Genomic DNA, 14,917 nt, shown 5'->3' on the forward strand with positions numbered 1-14,917 from the left:
TGTAAAACTTGAACACACCTGTCTAATTTTGACATGCAAAACAGACAAAATAGGAAATATTATAATCGGCAGTTAAATCTCCATATAATAAAATTTTGTATCTCATGTGAACTAAATGTTTTTTCAAATGGCCACCAAACATTAACCAAAAAAAAAATATACCCAGAAAACCTGAATTTTTAAAACAATTATACAGGCCACATTTTTCTAATTGCAAGACATTAAATCTTTAAAAATTACTGAATCAAATCAAGCCACCTAAAAGGGGAAGAAGAAAAAAAAACTTCTAAAGCTCTTGATCAATAACTGGAATTAAAAATAAAGTCAGGGGCTTCCCTGGTGGCGCAGTGGTTGAGAGTCCGCCTGCCGATGCAGGGGACGCGGGTTCGTGCCCCGGTCCGGGAGGATCCCACATGCCGCGGAGCGGCTGGGCCCGTGAGCCATGGCCGCTGAGCCTGCGCGTCCGGAGCCTGTGCTCCGCAACGGGAGAGGCCACAACAGTGAGAGGCCCGCGTACTGCAAAAAAAACCGAAACAAAACAAAACAAAACAAAAAAACAGTCAGATTTAGTTCAGCCTAATCCTCAACAAGAGGCTTTAGCAAAGATGTTACCTCAAACTCAAAAGAAAGCTTTCCACTCCCAGAAAACAGGGCAGAATAAAAGAGTATGATATCTCAGTGACCTTTAGAGAATGCATCTGTTGAAACAGTTCTAGATGCAAGTAAATTGTCCACACTTGTAACAGAACAAGTTGCACAAAGAAATAATTCAGAACTTGAGTTGATGAAATACATTTCCATTACTAGATTTCTCTGGGCAAACTCTTAACAGTGAAACAAAAATGTGAAAAATCACATTTCAACTATACTCTGAGAGAAAACACACTGTATTTAACACAGCCAGTGTCAAGAATCCTTACGAGCTGGAAAGCTGCAGGAAAGAGCTGGATCAGAGGTCTTCCAAGGGCAAGCTGATGTGTAACGTGTATGGAAAAGCGGTTTTACAAACCAGCAGCTTGAGAAGGCACGTGAGTATACATACAAGGGAGTCAAACTCTACCTCTGCCACACGTGTGGAAATGTGTTCACCCAGTATAACCAGCTGAAAACTCATGTTAAGAAAGCCATATAAGTGAATTATGTGATAGAGGCTTTTGCCCAAAAATGCCAGGTACTCATCCGCAGTCGCATTCACTGTGGTGAGAAAAAACCCTTTAAGTGTGATGTATGTCACTGACCACTTACAATTTCCACAATTTCAAGATTAACAACATGGACAGATAGCGGAGAGAAGTCCTGTGTCTAAGATAGGAGTGGACAAAGATTTGCCCGTCCCAGCACGCTGACCTCTCACAGTCGCAGATTTACTGAAGGAAACCCTTACAGGTGTCATACCCACAAGGAGGCGTGTGCTGTCTCTAGTTCTCTTATCTCACACACTCCAAACACGCAGGGGGAAACCATACAAAGGTGGTTGTCTGTGGAAAAACTTCAGCTCAAAAACTTCTGATCTCATCAATGAGAAAGGTAATCTATTATGTAGAAGTACTTACAAAGCTATTAAAAATGTAAAGAATCATAAAATGCAAGTCCAGTCTAGGCAAAACTCTAGATTCCAGTGCTAAGATTCCATATGGAAACGTCCTGTATTGGAAGCTATGGATTTGAGGCTTTCTGAAATGACTTCACCAGATGATAATCAGTGTTCTCCATCAGACACTTGCTGTGCTTAGCTGGGACTAGAGTTGATTTGCTGTGTACTGGGGGCTGGGGAGAACAGTTAACTGAGGAATAGAAAGTTGCTTATACGTCTCTGTTAGTAAACAAAAATATCTCTGGTAAAACTTTCTGCATCTTCACTGTGCAGTGCTCGTTCTGACTTTTCGCTTTTGAAGTCTAGATATACACACAGCTTTTTAAGGAATGAATATGACAGTACTTTTAAACAGAGTGCTATTTTACTTTTTAATATACGGTAAACTTATTTTCAAGTTGCCTTCATTCCATTTTTATTTTGCATTAACTATTGCCTTTCATTTATTTAAGTAGAATCTATCTTATAGTGTGCATCAGCATATAATCTATTCATGATTCATTTTTGACTTGTGAAATTTTAATTTTTCTGTCCTCAAAATTTAAGCAAAGTTCTTAACAGTATCAGCCCAAGAGTGTTGCTTTTTGTAAGCCCCATAGACCAATATGTAAGCAATGGGGAAAAAAACTGAAATTTTACATTTCTAGAATACTTGAGCTATCTTCCTTCTTAACATATTCGACTGGAGATAACTTTTCTAATAAAGTATAGAAGCTTCTCATAAAAACTAAAGTGTATATAATTTTTAAAACTAATTTATTGAAGTACAATGGAGGTTTGTAGAGAACTCAGTATTATGGAGGAAACTCAAGGGCAGTGTTTTGCTTTGAGACTACATTTTCAAAATTAATTTTAAATAGGTATTTGGTGTTTTTATCTTGCCAAAAGAGAATTTCAAAATTCAATTCCGGGCTTCCCTGGTGGTGCAGTGGTTGAGAGTCCGCCTGCCGATGCAGGGGACACGGGTTCGTGCCCCGGTCCGGGAACATCCCACATGCCGCGGAGCGGCTGGGCCCATGAGCCATGGCCGCTGAGCCTGCGCGGCCGGAGGCTGGGCCCCGCAATGAGAGACGCCCCAACAGTGAGAGGCCCGCGTACGGCAAAAAAAAAAAAAAAAAAAAAATTGTTTCATTTTAAAATTTATTTATTTATTTATGGCTGCATTGGGTCTTTGTTGTGGTGTGCAGGCTTCTTCATGGCAGTGGCTTCTCTTGTTGCAGAGCTTGGGCTCTAGGGCACGGGCTTCAGTAGCTATGGCATGTGGGCTCAGTAGTTGTGGCTCGCGGGCTCTAGAGCGCACGCTCAGTAGTTGTGGCGCACGGGCTTAGTTGCTCAGCGGCATGTGGGATCTTCCGGGACCAGGGCTGGAACCCATGTCCCCTGCATTGGCAGGGGGATTCTTAACCACTGCACCACCAGGGAAGTCCCTGATTCATTTGTAATAGATTAATTTGCTGAAGATAAGGAAAATATACTGAGTTTTGAAATTTTTTGAGAATCCTCTGGTGTACCTGCTATGCACTTCTTAAAAATGAATATTAAAATCTAAAAGATTTTTACTGAATATAAACAATGCATAACTGCAAATCCCTTGTTTTCTGAATTTGGTGTATTATCTTACATAAGGAATGAGAAATTAACTTCAATTATGATATTTTGAGCTACTAGAAGGCAAATTTATTTTAATATTTGAGTGTCTACAGGCTGTATATTTTAATTTTTTTCATGTATTAAAACATAGCATTTGGTTATTATAGTTTCACAGGGTCCTTTTCCTTGCTTAATGGATATAAAAAAATTTAGGGGTACCTGATGTTAACTGCTACCCTTCCCCTTTATTATTTGCTCTTGCATTGATTTACTTCACTGTCTCATCTTTGGTCATTAAGTAATCAGTGCCACAAACTCAGTTCCTATACTGCTGACAGAACTGCCTGGTGACATTATTTCTTATTTCTGCCCTGCATTACCTGTGGTTTATTTATTTCCTACTTTTAAACTAGACCTGTAATATAGTTAATCTATTTTCTATTGGTAGTGATTTCTTTCATTGTAATCTTTTCTGTTTAGAGGTCCAGGTCATACAAATCAATTAAAGAAAATATAGTAATTACTGTAGCTACTCAATTCTTGTAGAGATCTTCACTATTTCTCAGCATGTTCACCATTTTCACAAGAAAGCACCACCAGCAGGATTGACTTCACTGAAGAAGGAATTTGAAATATTGCCTTTGTATAATACACATTAAACTTAGTATTTAATTATTTATCTAAGAAATCTAACCATACGTGTTTATTAACTTAATATGCTGGCTTTAAATAAAATTCATGAATTCATAAAATGCTGAACTAATCTAATCTAGCTTGAATTCAACAGGAATCTGTTTGAACAGATACTACAGTAAAAATGTGAAAAATGATAATACCCAGTGCTCGGGGGCCTTCTCACACTGCTAGAGATCAATTTGGCAACATTTAATCAAAGTCTAAATGTGGTCCAGTCCGGGGAAATTTTCACAAAGACATCATTAGGTGTGCAAAGAAGCATGTATCATCCAGTCAAGGTGCTGTTTGCCACAGTGAAGAATTAGAAACAACTTATCACTAATGGGGTTGGTTAAGTAAATTGTGTAAGAACTATGTGATATTATTAATTTTTGCCAAAAGTCATAGTTTACATAATATCCAATTGATGGAATTACAGATAATCTTTATTTTCTAAACCGTGACTGAATTTTTAGAATTATTCTTATTTTATGATGACCATGTAATAATTTTATAATCACAAGTATCAAAAAGTCTAAGGGAAGTAAATTGGCCAAGATGCTGGAATAGCAACACCGTGAGCTCATTTCTTCTCACCGGAATTACAACTATTTAGAGAACACCTATCAGTGAAAAAGACCGGAACCTATCAGAAGAGATCTACAACTAAAGACAGAAAGAAGAAACCACAAGATGGGTAGGACGGGTGGAGTCACAGTACAGTCAAGACACAAATGGCCAGGTGGCTGACCCACAAATGCGAGGAAAATTACAAGTGCAGACGTTTTCCCCAAGGAGCAAGGGGTCAAAGCCCCACATCAGGCTTCCCAGCCTGAGGGTGCTGCACCAGAAAGCTTAAACCCTAAAACACTTGGCTTTGAGCGCCAGCAGGGCTTACTTTCAGGAGTCCCCGAGGGCTGTAGGAAATGGAGACCCCACTCTTAAAGGACCAGAAACACATACACTCTGGGACCTAGGGCAGAAACAGTCATTTGAAAGGAGCCTGGCTCAGACCCACCCGCTGATCTTGGTGAGTCTCCCAGAGAGTTAGGAGGCAACATTCCTGGGGACACAGATCCTGGTGGCAGCCATTCTGGGAGCTTTGTTCTACCATGTGGACACTGGCGCTGGCAAGTGCTATTCTGGAATCCTCCATCTAGCTTATGAGCCTCAGGACCCAGCCCTGACCTCGCCTATCAGCCTGTAGGCAACAGCACTGGGAAACCTCAGGCCACTCAACTAGCCAGGTGGCCACACAGCCCCACCCACTGGCAGAGAGGTTGCCCTAAGACCCCTTGAGCCCACAGCCACCCCTGGACACAGCCCTTTCCACCAGAGGGCCCAGGACCCTGCACCACACACCAGTGCACAGGGACTAGATCCAGGACCCCCAGAGACACTGGGACCCAGCCCCACCCACCAGTGGGCAGGCATCAACCTTATAATTGCCAGTCCTGCACACCAGGGAGCCTGCTCTAGCCTAGGGACCAGCCTCACCCAACAGCGGGCAGACACCAGCCCCAATAAAACCGCACACCAGGCCCACCACCAGCAGGCCAGCACTAGCCCTGGGACCAGCTGGACCCCAGCCCAGCCCACCAGCAGGTGAACACAAACTTTGGGACACCCTGGACCCTACAGCCATCTGGGTCAGGAACTGGCCCCAATCACGAGTGGTTTGACACCAGATCTGGGACCCCTGAACGCTGCAGCCAGACCCTAGGACCTGGCTGTGCCTGCCAGTAGGCCAGCACTAGGCACAGTGCACCCCTGCCCTCGCGCCGGGTTGTGCAGCCGGCCACCTCGTGACCCAGCCCAGGCAAGCAGTGGCCAGCAGCCTCTATACAAGGCAGGGCCAGCAAACAACCAGACCAGTGACCAGCCACGCCTACAAGACTACCCATAGCAGTTACCTGACAAAACAGAAGGAGCTGTGCAACCCCCACAGGGGGCACCCCTACAGCATATAGCTCTAGTGAACTGAGAGGAGTACCCTGCTGGGATCAAATACAAAAACAAAAACCTTATGGTTACCAAAGGGGAAAGGTGAGGGGAGAAATAAATTAGGAGGTTGAGATTAACATATGCACATTACTATATATAAACCAGATAATCAGGACCCAGTGTATAGCACAGGGAACTCTACCCAATAGTCTATAATGACCTAAATGGGAAAATAATCTGAAAAATAATAGATACATGTATAACTGAATCACTCTGCTGTACCCCTGAAACCAACACAACATTGTAAATCAACTATACTCCAGTACAAAAAAAAAATTTTGAATAAACAAAAAACGGTGACAAAAGACACAAAAACTTCAAAAAAAAAAAAAAAGACATAAGGATGACCCAAAGGCACATGAAAAGAAGCTCAACATGACTAATTATTAGTGAAATGCAAATCAAAAGTACAATGAGGTATCACCTCACACCAGTCAGAATGGCTAACATCAGAAAGTCTACAAGTAACAAACGCTAGGGGGTATGGAGAAAAAGGAACCCTCCTACACTACTGGTGGGAATGTAAATTTCTACCACCACTATGGAGAACAGTATGGAGGTCCCTTAAAAAACTAAAAATAGAGCTACCATAGGACCCAGCAATTCCACTCCTGGGCAGATATCTAGAAAAGACAAAAACTCTAATTTCAAAAGATACATACATGCACCATAATGTTCATAGCAGCTCTATTTACAATACCCAAGAGATGGAAGAAACCTAATTGTCCATCAATGGATGAATGAATAAAGAAGATGTGGGGTGTGTGTGTGTGTATACACGTGTACACACACACACATACACACCCACACACACAAACGGAATATTACTCAGCCATAAAAGAGTGAAATAATGTCATTTGCAGCAACATGTAAAGACCTAGAGATTATAATCCTAAGTAAGACAGAGAAAAACAAATATCTTATAATATCACTTATATGTGGAATCTAAAAAATGATACAAATGAAGTGATTTGCAAAACAGAAACAGACTCACAGATGTAGAAAAAAATTTATGATACCAAAGGGGATAGATGAGGGAGGGACATACTGGGAATTTGGGATTAACATATACACACTACTATGTATAAAATAGGTAAACAAGAAGGACATACTGTATAGCACAGGGAACTTTACTGAATATTCTGTAACAAACTAAACGGGAAAATAATCTGAGAAAGAGTAGATATATGTATATGTATAACTGAATCACTTTTCTGTACACCTGAAACTAACACAACATGGTAATAAATCAATTGTACTCCAATATAAAATAAAATTTTTTTAAAAGGAAAAAATAATGTGACAAAGGAGAAAAAAGTTCAAATTAAAAAAAACACAATGGGGCTTCCCTGGTGGCGCAGTGGTTGAGAGTCCGCCTGCCGATGCAGGGGACACGGGTTCGTGCCCCGGTCCGGGAAGATGCCACATGCCGCGGAGTGGCTAGGCCCATGAGCCATGGCCACTGAGCCTGCACGTCCGGAGCCTGTGCTCCACAACAGGAGAGGCCACAGCAGTGAGAGGCCCGCGTACCGCAAAAACAAACAAAGAAAAAAAACCCACAATGAAGACATACAGGTGGCCAAAATGCACATGAAAGATGCTCAACATCGCTAATTATTAGAGAAATGCAAATCACCACTACAATGAAGTACCACCTCACAGTCAGGATGGCCATCATCAAAAAGTCTACAAATAACAAATGCTAGAGCAAGTGTGGAGAAAAAGGAACCCTCCTACACTACTGGAGGGAATGCACCGGTCAGAATGGCCATCGTCAAACAGTCTACAAATACCGGCTCGGGGTCTCTTCCCTCCGCCGTCACGGAACTGCCCCGGAGCCCGAGGGGAGGGCGGCCTCACTGAGGTTGCCGGCTCTGGAGTGGCCCCGGCGGCCGAAGCCACGACAGTCGTGGGGACAGCGGGCTGGCCGTGTGGATGAAAGGCTCTTGGTGCTGCAGCCAGGAGCCAGTGCTGTGCCTCTGAGGTGGGAGAGCCGACTTCAGGACACGGGTCCACAAGAGACCTCCCAGCTCCACGTAATATCAAACGGTGAAAATCTCCCAGAGATCTCCATCTCAACACCAACACCCAGCTTCACTCAACGACCAGCAAGCTACAGCGCTGGACACCCTATACCAAACAACTAGCCAGACAGGAATACAACCCCATCCATAAGCAGACAGGCTGCCTAAAATCATAATAAGGCCACAGACACCCCAAAACACACCACCAGACGTGGATCTGCCCACCAGAAAGACAAGATCCAGCCTCATCCACCAGAACACAAGTACTAGTCCCCTGCACCAGGAAGCTTACACAACCAACTGAACCAACTTTAGCCACTCAGGACAGACACCAAAAACAACGGGAATTACGAACCTGCAGCCTGCAAAAAGGAGACCCCAAACACAGTAAGTTAAGCAAAATGAGAAGACAGAGAAACACACAGCAGATGAAGGAGCAAGGCAAAAACCCACCAGACCTAACAAATGAAGAGGAAATAGGCAGTCTACCTGAAAAACAGTTCAGAATAATGCTAGTAAAGATGATCCAAAATCTTGGAAATAGAATAGAGAAACTGCAAGAAACATTTAACAAGGACCTAGAAGAACTAAAGAGGACACAAGCAATGATGAAAACACAATAAATGAAATTAAGAATACTCTAGAAGGGATCGATAGCAGAATAATTGAGGCAGAAGAACGGATAAGTGACCTGGAAGATAAACTAGTGGATATAACTAGTGCAAAGCAGAAGAAAGAAAAAAGAATGAAAAGAACTGAGGACAGTCTCAGAGGCCTCTGGGACAGCATTAAATGCACCAACATTCGAATTATAGGGGTTCCAGAAGAAGAAGAGGAAAAGGGACTGAGAAAATATTTGAAGAGATTATAGTTGAAAACTTCCCTAATATGGGAAAGGAAATAGTTAAGCAAGTCCAGGAAGCACAGAGAGCCCCATACAGGATAAATCCAAGGAGAAACACGCCAAGACACATATTAATCAAACTGTCAAAAATTAAATACAAAGAGAACATTAAAAGCAGCAAGGGAAAAACAACAAATACCACACAAGGGAATCCCCATAAGGTTAACAGCTGATCTCTCAGCAGAAACTCTGCAAGCCAGAGGGGAGTGGAAGGACATACTGAAAGTGATGAAGGAGCAAAACCTGCAACCAAGATTACTCTACCCAGCAAGGATCTCATTCAGATTTGACTGAGAAATTAAGGCGTTTACAGACAATCAAAAGCTGAGAGAGTTCAGCACCACCAAACGAGCTTTACAACAAATGCTAAAGGAACTTCTCTAGACAAGAAACACAAGAGAAGGAAGAGACCTACAATAACGAACCCAAAACAATTAAGAAAATGGGAATAGGATCATACATATCGATAATTACCTTAAATGTAAATGGGCTAAATGCTCCCACCAAAAGACACAGATTGGCTGAATGGATACAAAAACAAGACCCATATATATGCTGTCTACAAGAGACCCACTTCAGACCTAGAGACACATACAGACTGAAAGTAAGGGGATGGAAAAAGATATTCCATGCAAATGGAAACCAAAAGAAAGCTGGAGTAGCAATTCTCATATCAGACAAAATAGACTTTAAAATAAGGACTATCAGAAGAGACAAAGAAGGACACTACATAATGATCAAGGGATCGATCCAAGAAGAAGATATAACAATTGTAAATATTTATGCACCCAACATAGGAGCACCTCAATACATAAGGCAAAAACTAGCAGCCATAAAAGGGGAAATCGACAGTAACACATTCATAGTAGGGGACTTCAACACCCCACTTTCACCAATGGACAGATCATCCAAAATGAAAATAAATAAGGAAACACAAGCTTTAAATGATACATTAAACAAGATGGACTTAATTGATATTTATAGGACACTCCATCCAAAAACAACAGAATACACATTTTTCTCAAGTGCTCATGGAACATTCTCCAGGATAGATCATATCTTGGGTCACAAATCAAGCCTTGGTAAATTTCAGAAAACTGAAATTGTATCAGGTATCTTTTCCGACCACAACGCTATGAGACTAGATATCAATTACAGAAAAAGATCTGTAAAAAATACAAACACATGGAGGCTAAACAATACACTACTTAATAACAAAGTGACCACTGAAGAAATCAAAGAGGAAATCAAGAAATACCTAGAAAAGAAACAAATTACAATGGAGACACGACAATCCAAAACCTATGGGATGCAGCAAAAGCAGTTCTCAGAGGGAAGTTTGTAGCAATACAATCCTACCTTAAGAAACAGGAAACACATCAAATAAACAACCTAACTTGCACCTAAAGCAATTAGAGAAAGAAGAACAAAAAAACCCCAAAGTTAGCAGAAGGAAAGAAATCATAAAGATCAGATCAGAAATAAATGAAAAAGAAATGAAGGAAACGATAGCAAAGATCAATAAAACTAAAAGCTGGTTCTTTGAGAAGATAAACAAAATTGAAAAACCATCAGCCAGACTCATCAAGAAAAAAAAGGGAGAAGACTCAAGTCAATAGAATTAGAAATGAAAAAGGAGAAGTTAACAACTGACACTGCAGAAATACGAAGGATCCTGAGAGATCACTACAAGCAACTTTATCCCAGTAAAATGGACAACCTGGAAGAAACGGACAAATTGTTAGAAATGCACAACCTGCCAAGACTGAATCAGGAAGAAATAGAAAATATGAACAGACCAATCGCAAGCACTGAAATTGAAACTGTGATTAAAAATCTTCCAACAAACAAAAGCCCAGGACCAGATGGCTTCACAGGCGAATTCTATCAAACATTTAGAGAGGAGCTAACACCCATCCTTCTCAAACTCTTCCAAAATATAGCAGAGGGAGGAACACTGCCAAACTCATTCTACAAGGCCACCATCACCCTGATACCAAAACCAGACAAGGATGTCACAGAGAAAGAAAACTACAGGCCAATAACAATGATGAACATAGATGCAAAAATCCTCAACAAAATACTAACAAACAGTATCCAGTAGCACATTAAAAGGATCATACACCATGATCAAGTGGGGTTTATTCCAGGAATGCAAGGATTCTTCAATATACGCAAATCAATCAACGTGATACACCATATTAACAAATTGAAGGAGAACAACCATATGATCATGTCAACAGATGCAGAGAAAGCTTTCGACAAAATTCAACACCCATTTATGATAAAAACCCTGCAGAAAGTAGGCATAGAGGGAACTGTCCTCAACATAATAAAGGCCATATATGACAAACCCACAGCCAATATCGTCCTCAATGGTGAAAAGCTGAAAGCATTTCCACTAAGATCAGGAACAAGACAAGGTTGCCCAGTCTAAGCACTCTTATTCAACACAATTTTGGAAGTTTTAGCCAGAGCAATCAGAGAAAAAAAGGAAATAAAAGGAATCCAAATCGGAAAAGAAGTAAAGCTGTCACTGTTTGCAGATGACATGATACTATACAGAGAATCCTAAAGATGCTACCAGAAAACTACTAGAGCTAATCAATGTTAATTCACAGAAATCTCTGGCATTCCTATACACTAATGATGAAAAATCTGAAAGTGAAATCAAGAAAACACTCCCATTTACCACTACAACAAAAAGAATAAAATATCTAGGAATAAACCTACCTACGGAGACAAAAGACCTGTATGTAGAAAATTGTAAGACACTGATGAAAGAAATTAAAGATGATACAAATAGATGGAGAGATATACCATGGTCTTGGATTGGAAGAATCAACGCTGTGAAAATGACTCTACTACCTAATGCAATCCACAGATTCAATGCAATCCCTATCAAACTACCACTGGTATTTTTCACAGAAGTAGAACAAAAAATTTCACAATCTGTATGGAAACACAAAAGACCCCGAATAGCCAAAGCAATCTTTAGAACGAAAAACGGAGCTGGAGGAATCAGATGCCCTGACTTCAGACTATACTACAAAGCTACAGTAATCAAGACAGTATGGTACTGGCATAAAAACAGAAAGATAGATCAATGGAACAGGATAGAAAACCCAGAGATAAACCCACGCACATACGGTCACCTTATCTTTGATAAAGGAGGCAGGAATGTACAGTGGAGAAAGGACAGCCTCTTCAATAAGTGTTGCTGGGAAAACTGGCAGGTGCATGTAGAAGTATGAGATTAGATCACTCCCTAACACCATACACAAAAATAAGCTCAAAATGGATTAAAGACCTAAATGTAAGGCCAGAAAGTATCAAACTCTTAGAGGAAAACATGGGCAGAACACTCTATGACATAAATCACAGCAAGATCCTTTTTGACCCACCTCCTAGAGAAATGGAAAGAAAAACAAAAATAAACAAATGGGACCTAATGAAACTTCAAAGCTTTTGCACAGCAAAGGAAACCAGAAACAAGACCAAAAGACAACCCTCAGAATGGGAGAAAATATTTGCAAAAGAAGCAACTGACAAAGGATTAATCTCCAAAATGTACAAGCAGCTCATGCAGCTGAATAACAAAAAAAACAAACAACCTAATCCAAAAATGGGCAGAAGACCTAAACAGACATTTCTCCAAAGAAGATAGACTGCCAACAAACACATGAAAGAATGCTCAACATCAATAATCATTAGGGAAATGCAAATCAGAACTACAATGAGATATCATCTCACACCAGTCAGAATGGCCATCATCAAAAAATCTAGAAACAATAAATGCTTGCAAAAGAAGCAACTGACAAAGGATTAATCTCCAAAATGTACAAGCAGCTCATGCAGCTGAATAACAAAAAAAACAAACAACCTAATCCAAAAATGGGCAGAAGACCTAAACAGACATTTCTCCAAAGAAGATAGACTGCCAACAAACACATGAAAGAATGCTCAACATCAATAATCATTAGGGAAATGCAAATCAGAACTACAATGAGATATCATCTCACACCAGTCAGAATGGCCATCATCAAAAAATCTCGAAACAGGTCCACTGAATCGTGCGGGCGGCTGGCGGCGAACGCGGGGCTGAGCCGGGATCGCTGCGCCCTCCGCCGCTCGCCTCTGCGACGCGCGCCGCTTGCCCGAGCCACCCGCCGCCGCGCCCGCTCCCCGCGCCGCCGCACTCCTCGTCCCGCCACGCCTGCCAGGATGGTCCGTCCCAGGCACCAGCCCGGCGGGCTCTGCCTCCTGCTGCTGCTGCTCTGCCAGTTCGTGGAGGACCGCAGTGCCCAGGCTGGGAACTGCTGGCTCCGCCAAGCAAAGAACGGCCGCGGCCAGGTCCTGTACAAGACAGAATTGACCAAGGAGGAGGGCTGCAGCACCGGCCGCCTGAGCACCTCATGGACCGAAGAGGACGTAAATGACAACACGCTCTTCAAGTGGATGATTTTCAATGGCGGCGCCCCCAACTGCATCCCCTGTAAAGAAACGTGTGAAAACGTGGACTGTGGGCCCGGGAAAAAATGCCGAATGAACAAGAAGAACAAACCCCGCTGCGTCTGCGCCCCAGATTGTTCAAACATCACCTGGAAAGGCCCAGTCTGTGGGCTGGACGGAAAAACCTACCGCAACGAATGTGCACTCCTCAAGGCCAGATGTAAAGAGCAGCCGGAACTGGAAGTCCAGTACCAGGGCAAATGTAAAAAGACCTGTCGGGATGTTTTCTGTCCAGGCAGCTCCACATGCATGGTGGACCAGACTAATAATGCCTACTGTGTGACATGTAACCGCATTTGCCCAGAGCCCACCTCCTCTGAACAGTATCTCTGTGGGAATGATGGAGTAACCTACTCCAGTGCCTGTCACCTGAGAAAGGCTACCTGCCTACTGGGCAGGTCTATTGGATTGGCCTATGAGGGAAAGTGTATCAAAGCAAAGTCCTGTGAGGATATCCAGTGCACTGGTGGAAAAAAGTGTTTATGGGATTTCAAGGTTGGCAGAGGCCGGTGTTCCCTCTGCGATGAGCTGTGCCCTGAGAGTAAGTCTGAGGAGCCTGTCTGTGCCAGTGACAATGCCACCTACGCCAGCGAGTGTGCCATGAAGGAAGCGGCCTGCTCTTCAGGTGTGCTGCTGGAAGTGAAGCACTCCGGATCTTGCAACTCCATTTCGGAAGACACCGAGGAAGAGGGGGAAGATGAAGACCAGGACTACAGCTTTCCTATATCTTCCATTCTAGAGTGGTAAACCCTCCACCAATGTTCAGGGTTGACATAGCCTCTGGGCAAAAAAAAAAAAAAAAAAAAAAAAAAAAAAAAAAAAATTTCTGTAAATAAGTGTATGCTTACTTATTTTGGGGGAAAACTATACATAAAGGACCTTTGTCCTAAAGCTCTCTCCCAGGCCACCTTGTTACTCATTGGACCTGGAGAGGCAGTCATTGTGAGGTCTACTGGATGAGGCCCATAGTTGAGACTTGTAGACATTTATTTATACTGTGTCATGTTTTATAATTTATACATAAAAGATCTGGTTGACTGTACACCTTGTTTTTGAAGAAATTTATTCATGAAAGGAAGAGCAGTTGTTATTTATTGTGAGGTCTCTTGCTTGTAAAGTAAAAGCTTTTTTTTCCTTGTAAACCATTTAAGTCCATTCCTTACTATTCACTCACTCATCTGTCTCCCTTCATTTCACTGTTGTTAGACTCTTTTCCATTATAACAAACTTGCATGTCAGTTTCTGTCATGTTTATTTTTTGGATTCTCTGCAGCCTGTTCTGTACATACGTGATCCCTCGGGTTTTGTTTACAAGGAATCTTGACTGACCAAAAGGCATTATAACTCTGACTCAGACAGAAGGTACAGAGGATACATCTCTGAGGAAATTCCTACTTCCGTTTTCTTGTTGTGATGAAGACATTTGTGAGAGGGGCTGATAGCAATGTTGGGTTTCTAATAATGTACTTTTAAGATGTTACAGATCCAAAGAAATTGAGTGATATGGGTGTCAGGAGCCTGAAGGAAGGGGAACGCTACACATTCAACCTTTTGTTAGGTGTTTCCTTTAAGCTAGTCTGCTGTACCTTTTAAATTAGTCCTTTTCACCCAATG

The 14,917-nt window shown here is 42.0% G+C and overlaps 1 pseudogene; it reads left to right on the top strand.

Annotated features, from left to right (window-relative positions):
- The first annotated feature begins 13,015 nt into the window (after positions 1–13,015).
- On the top strand, positions 13,016–14,050 carry LOC103084603 (follistatin pseudogene; annotated as a pseudogene).
- Positions 14,051–14,917: the final 867 nt, after the last annotated feature.

Source organism: Lipotes vexillifer, unplaced genomic scaffold (genome assembly GCF_000442215.2).
Source record: "Lipotes vexillifer unplaced genomic scaffold, Lipotes_vexillifer_v1.1 scaffold207, whole genome shotgun sequence".
Taxonomy (NCBI): Eukaryota; Metazoa; Chordata; class Mammalia; order Artiodactyla; family Lipotidae; genus Lipotes; species Lipotes vexillifer.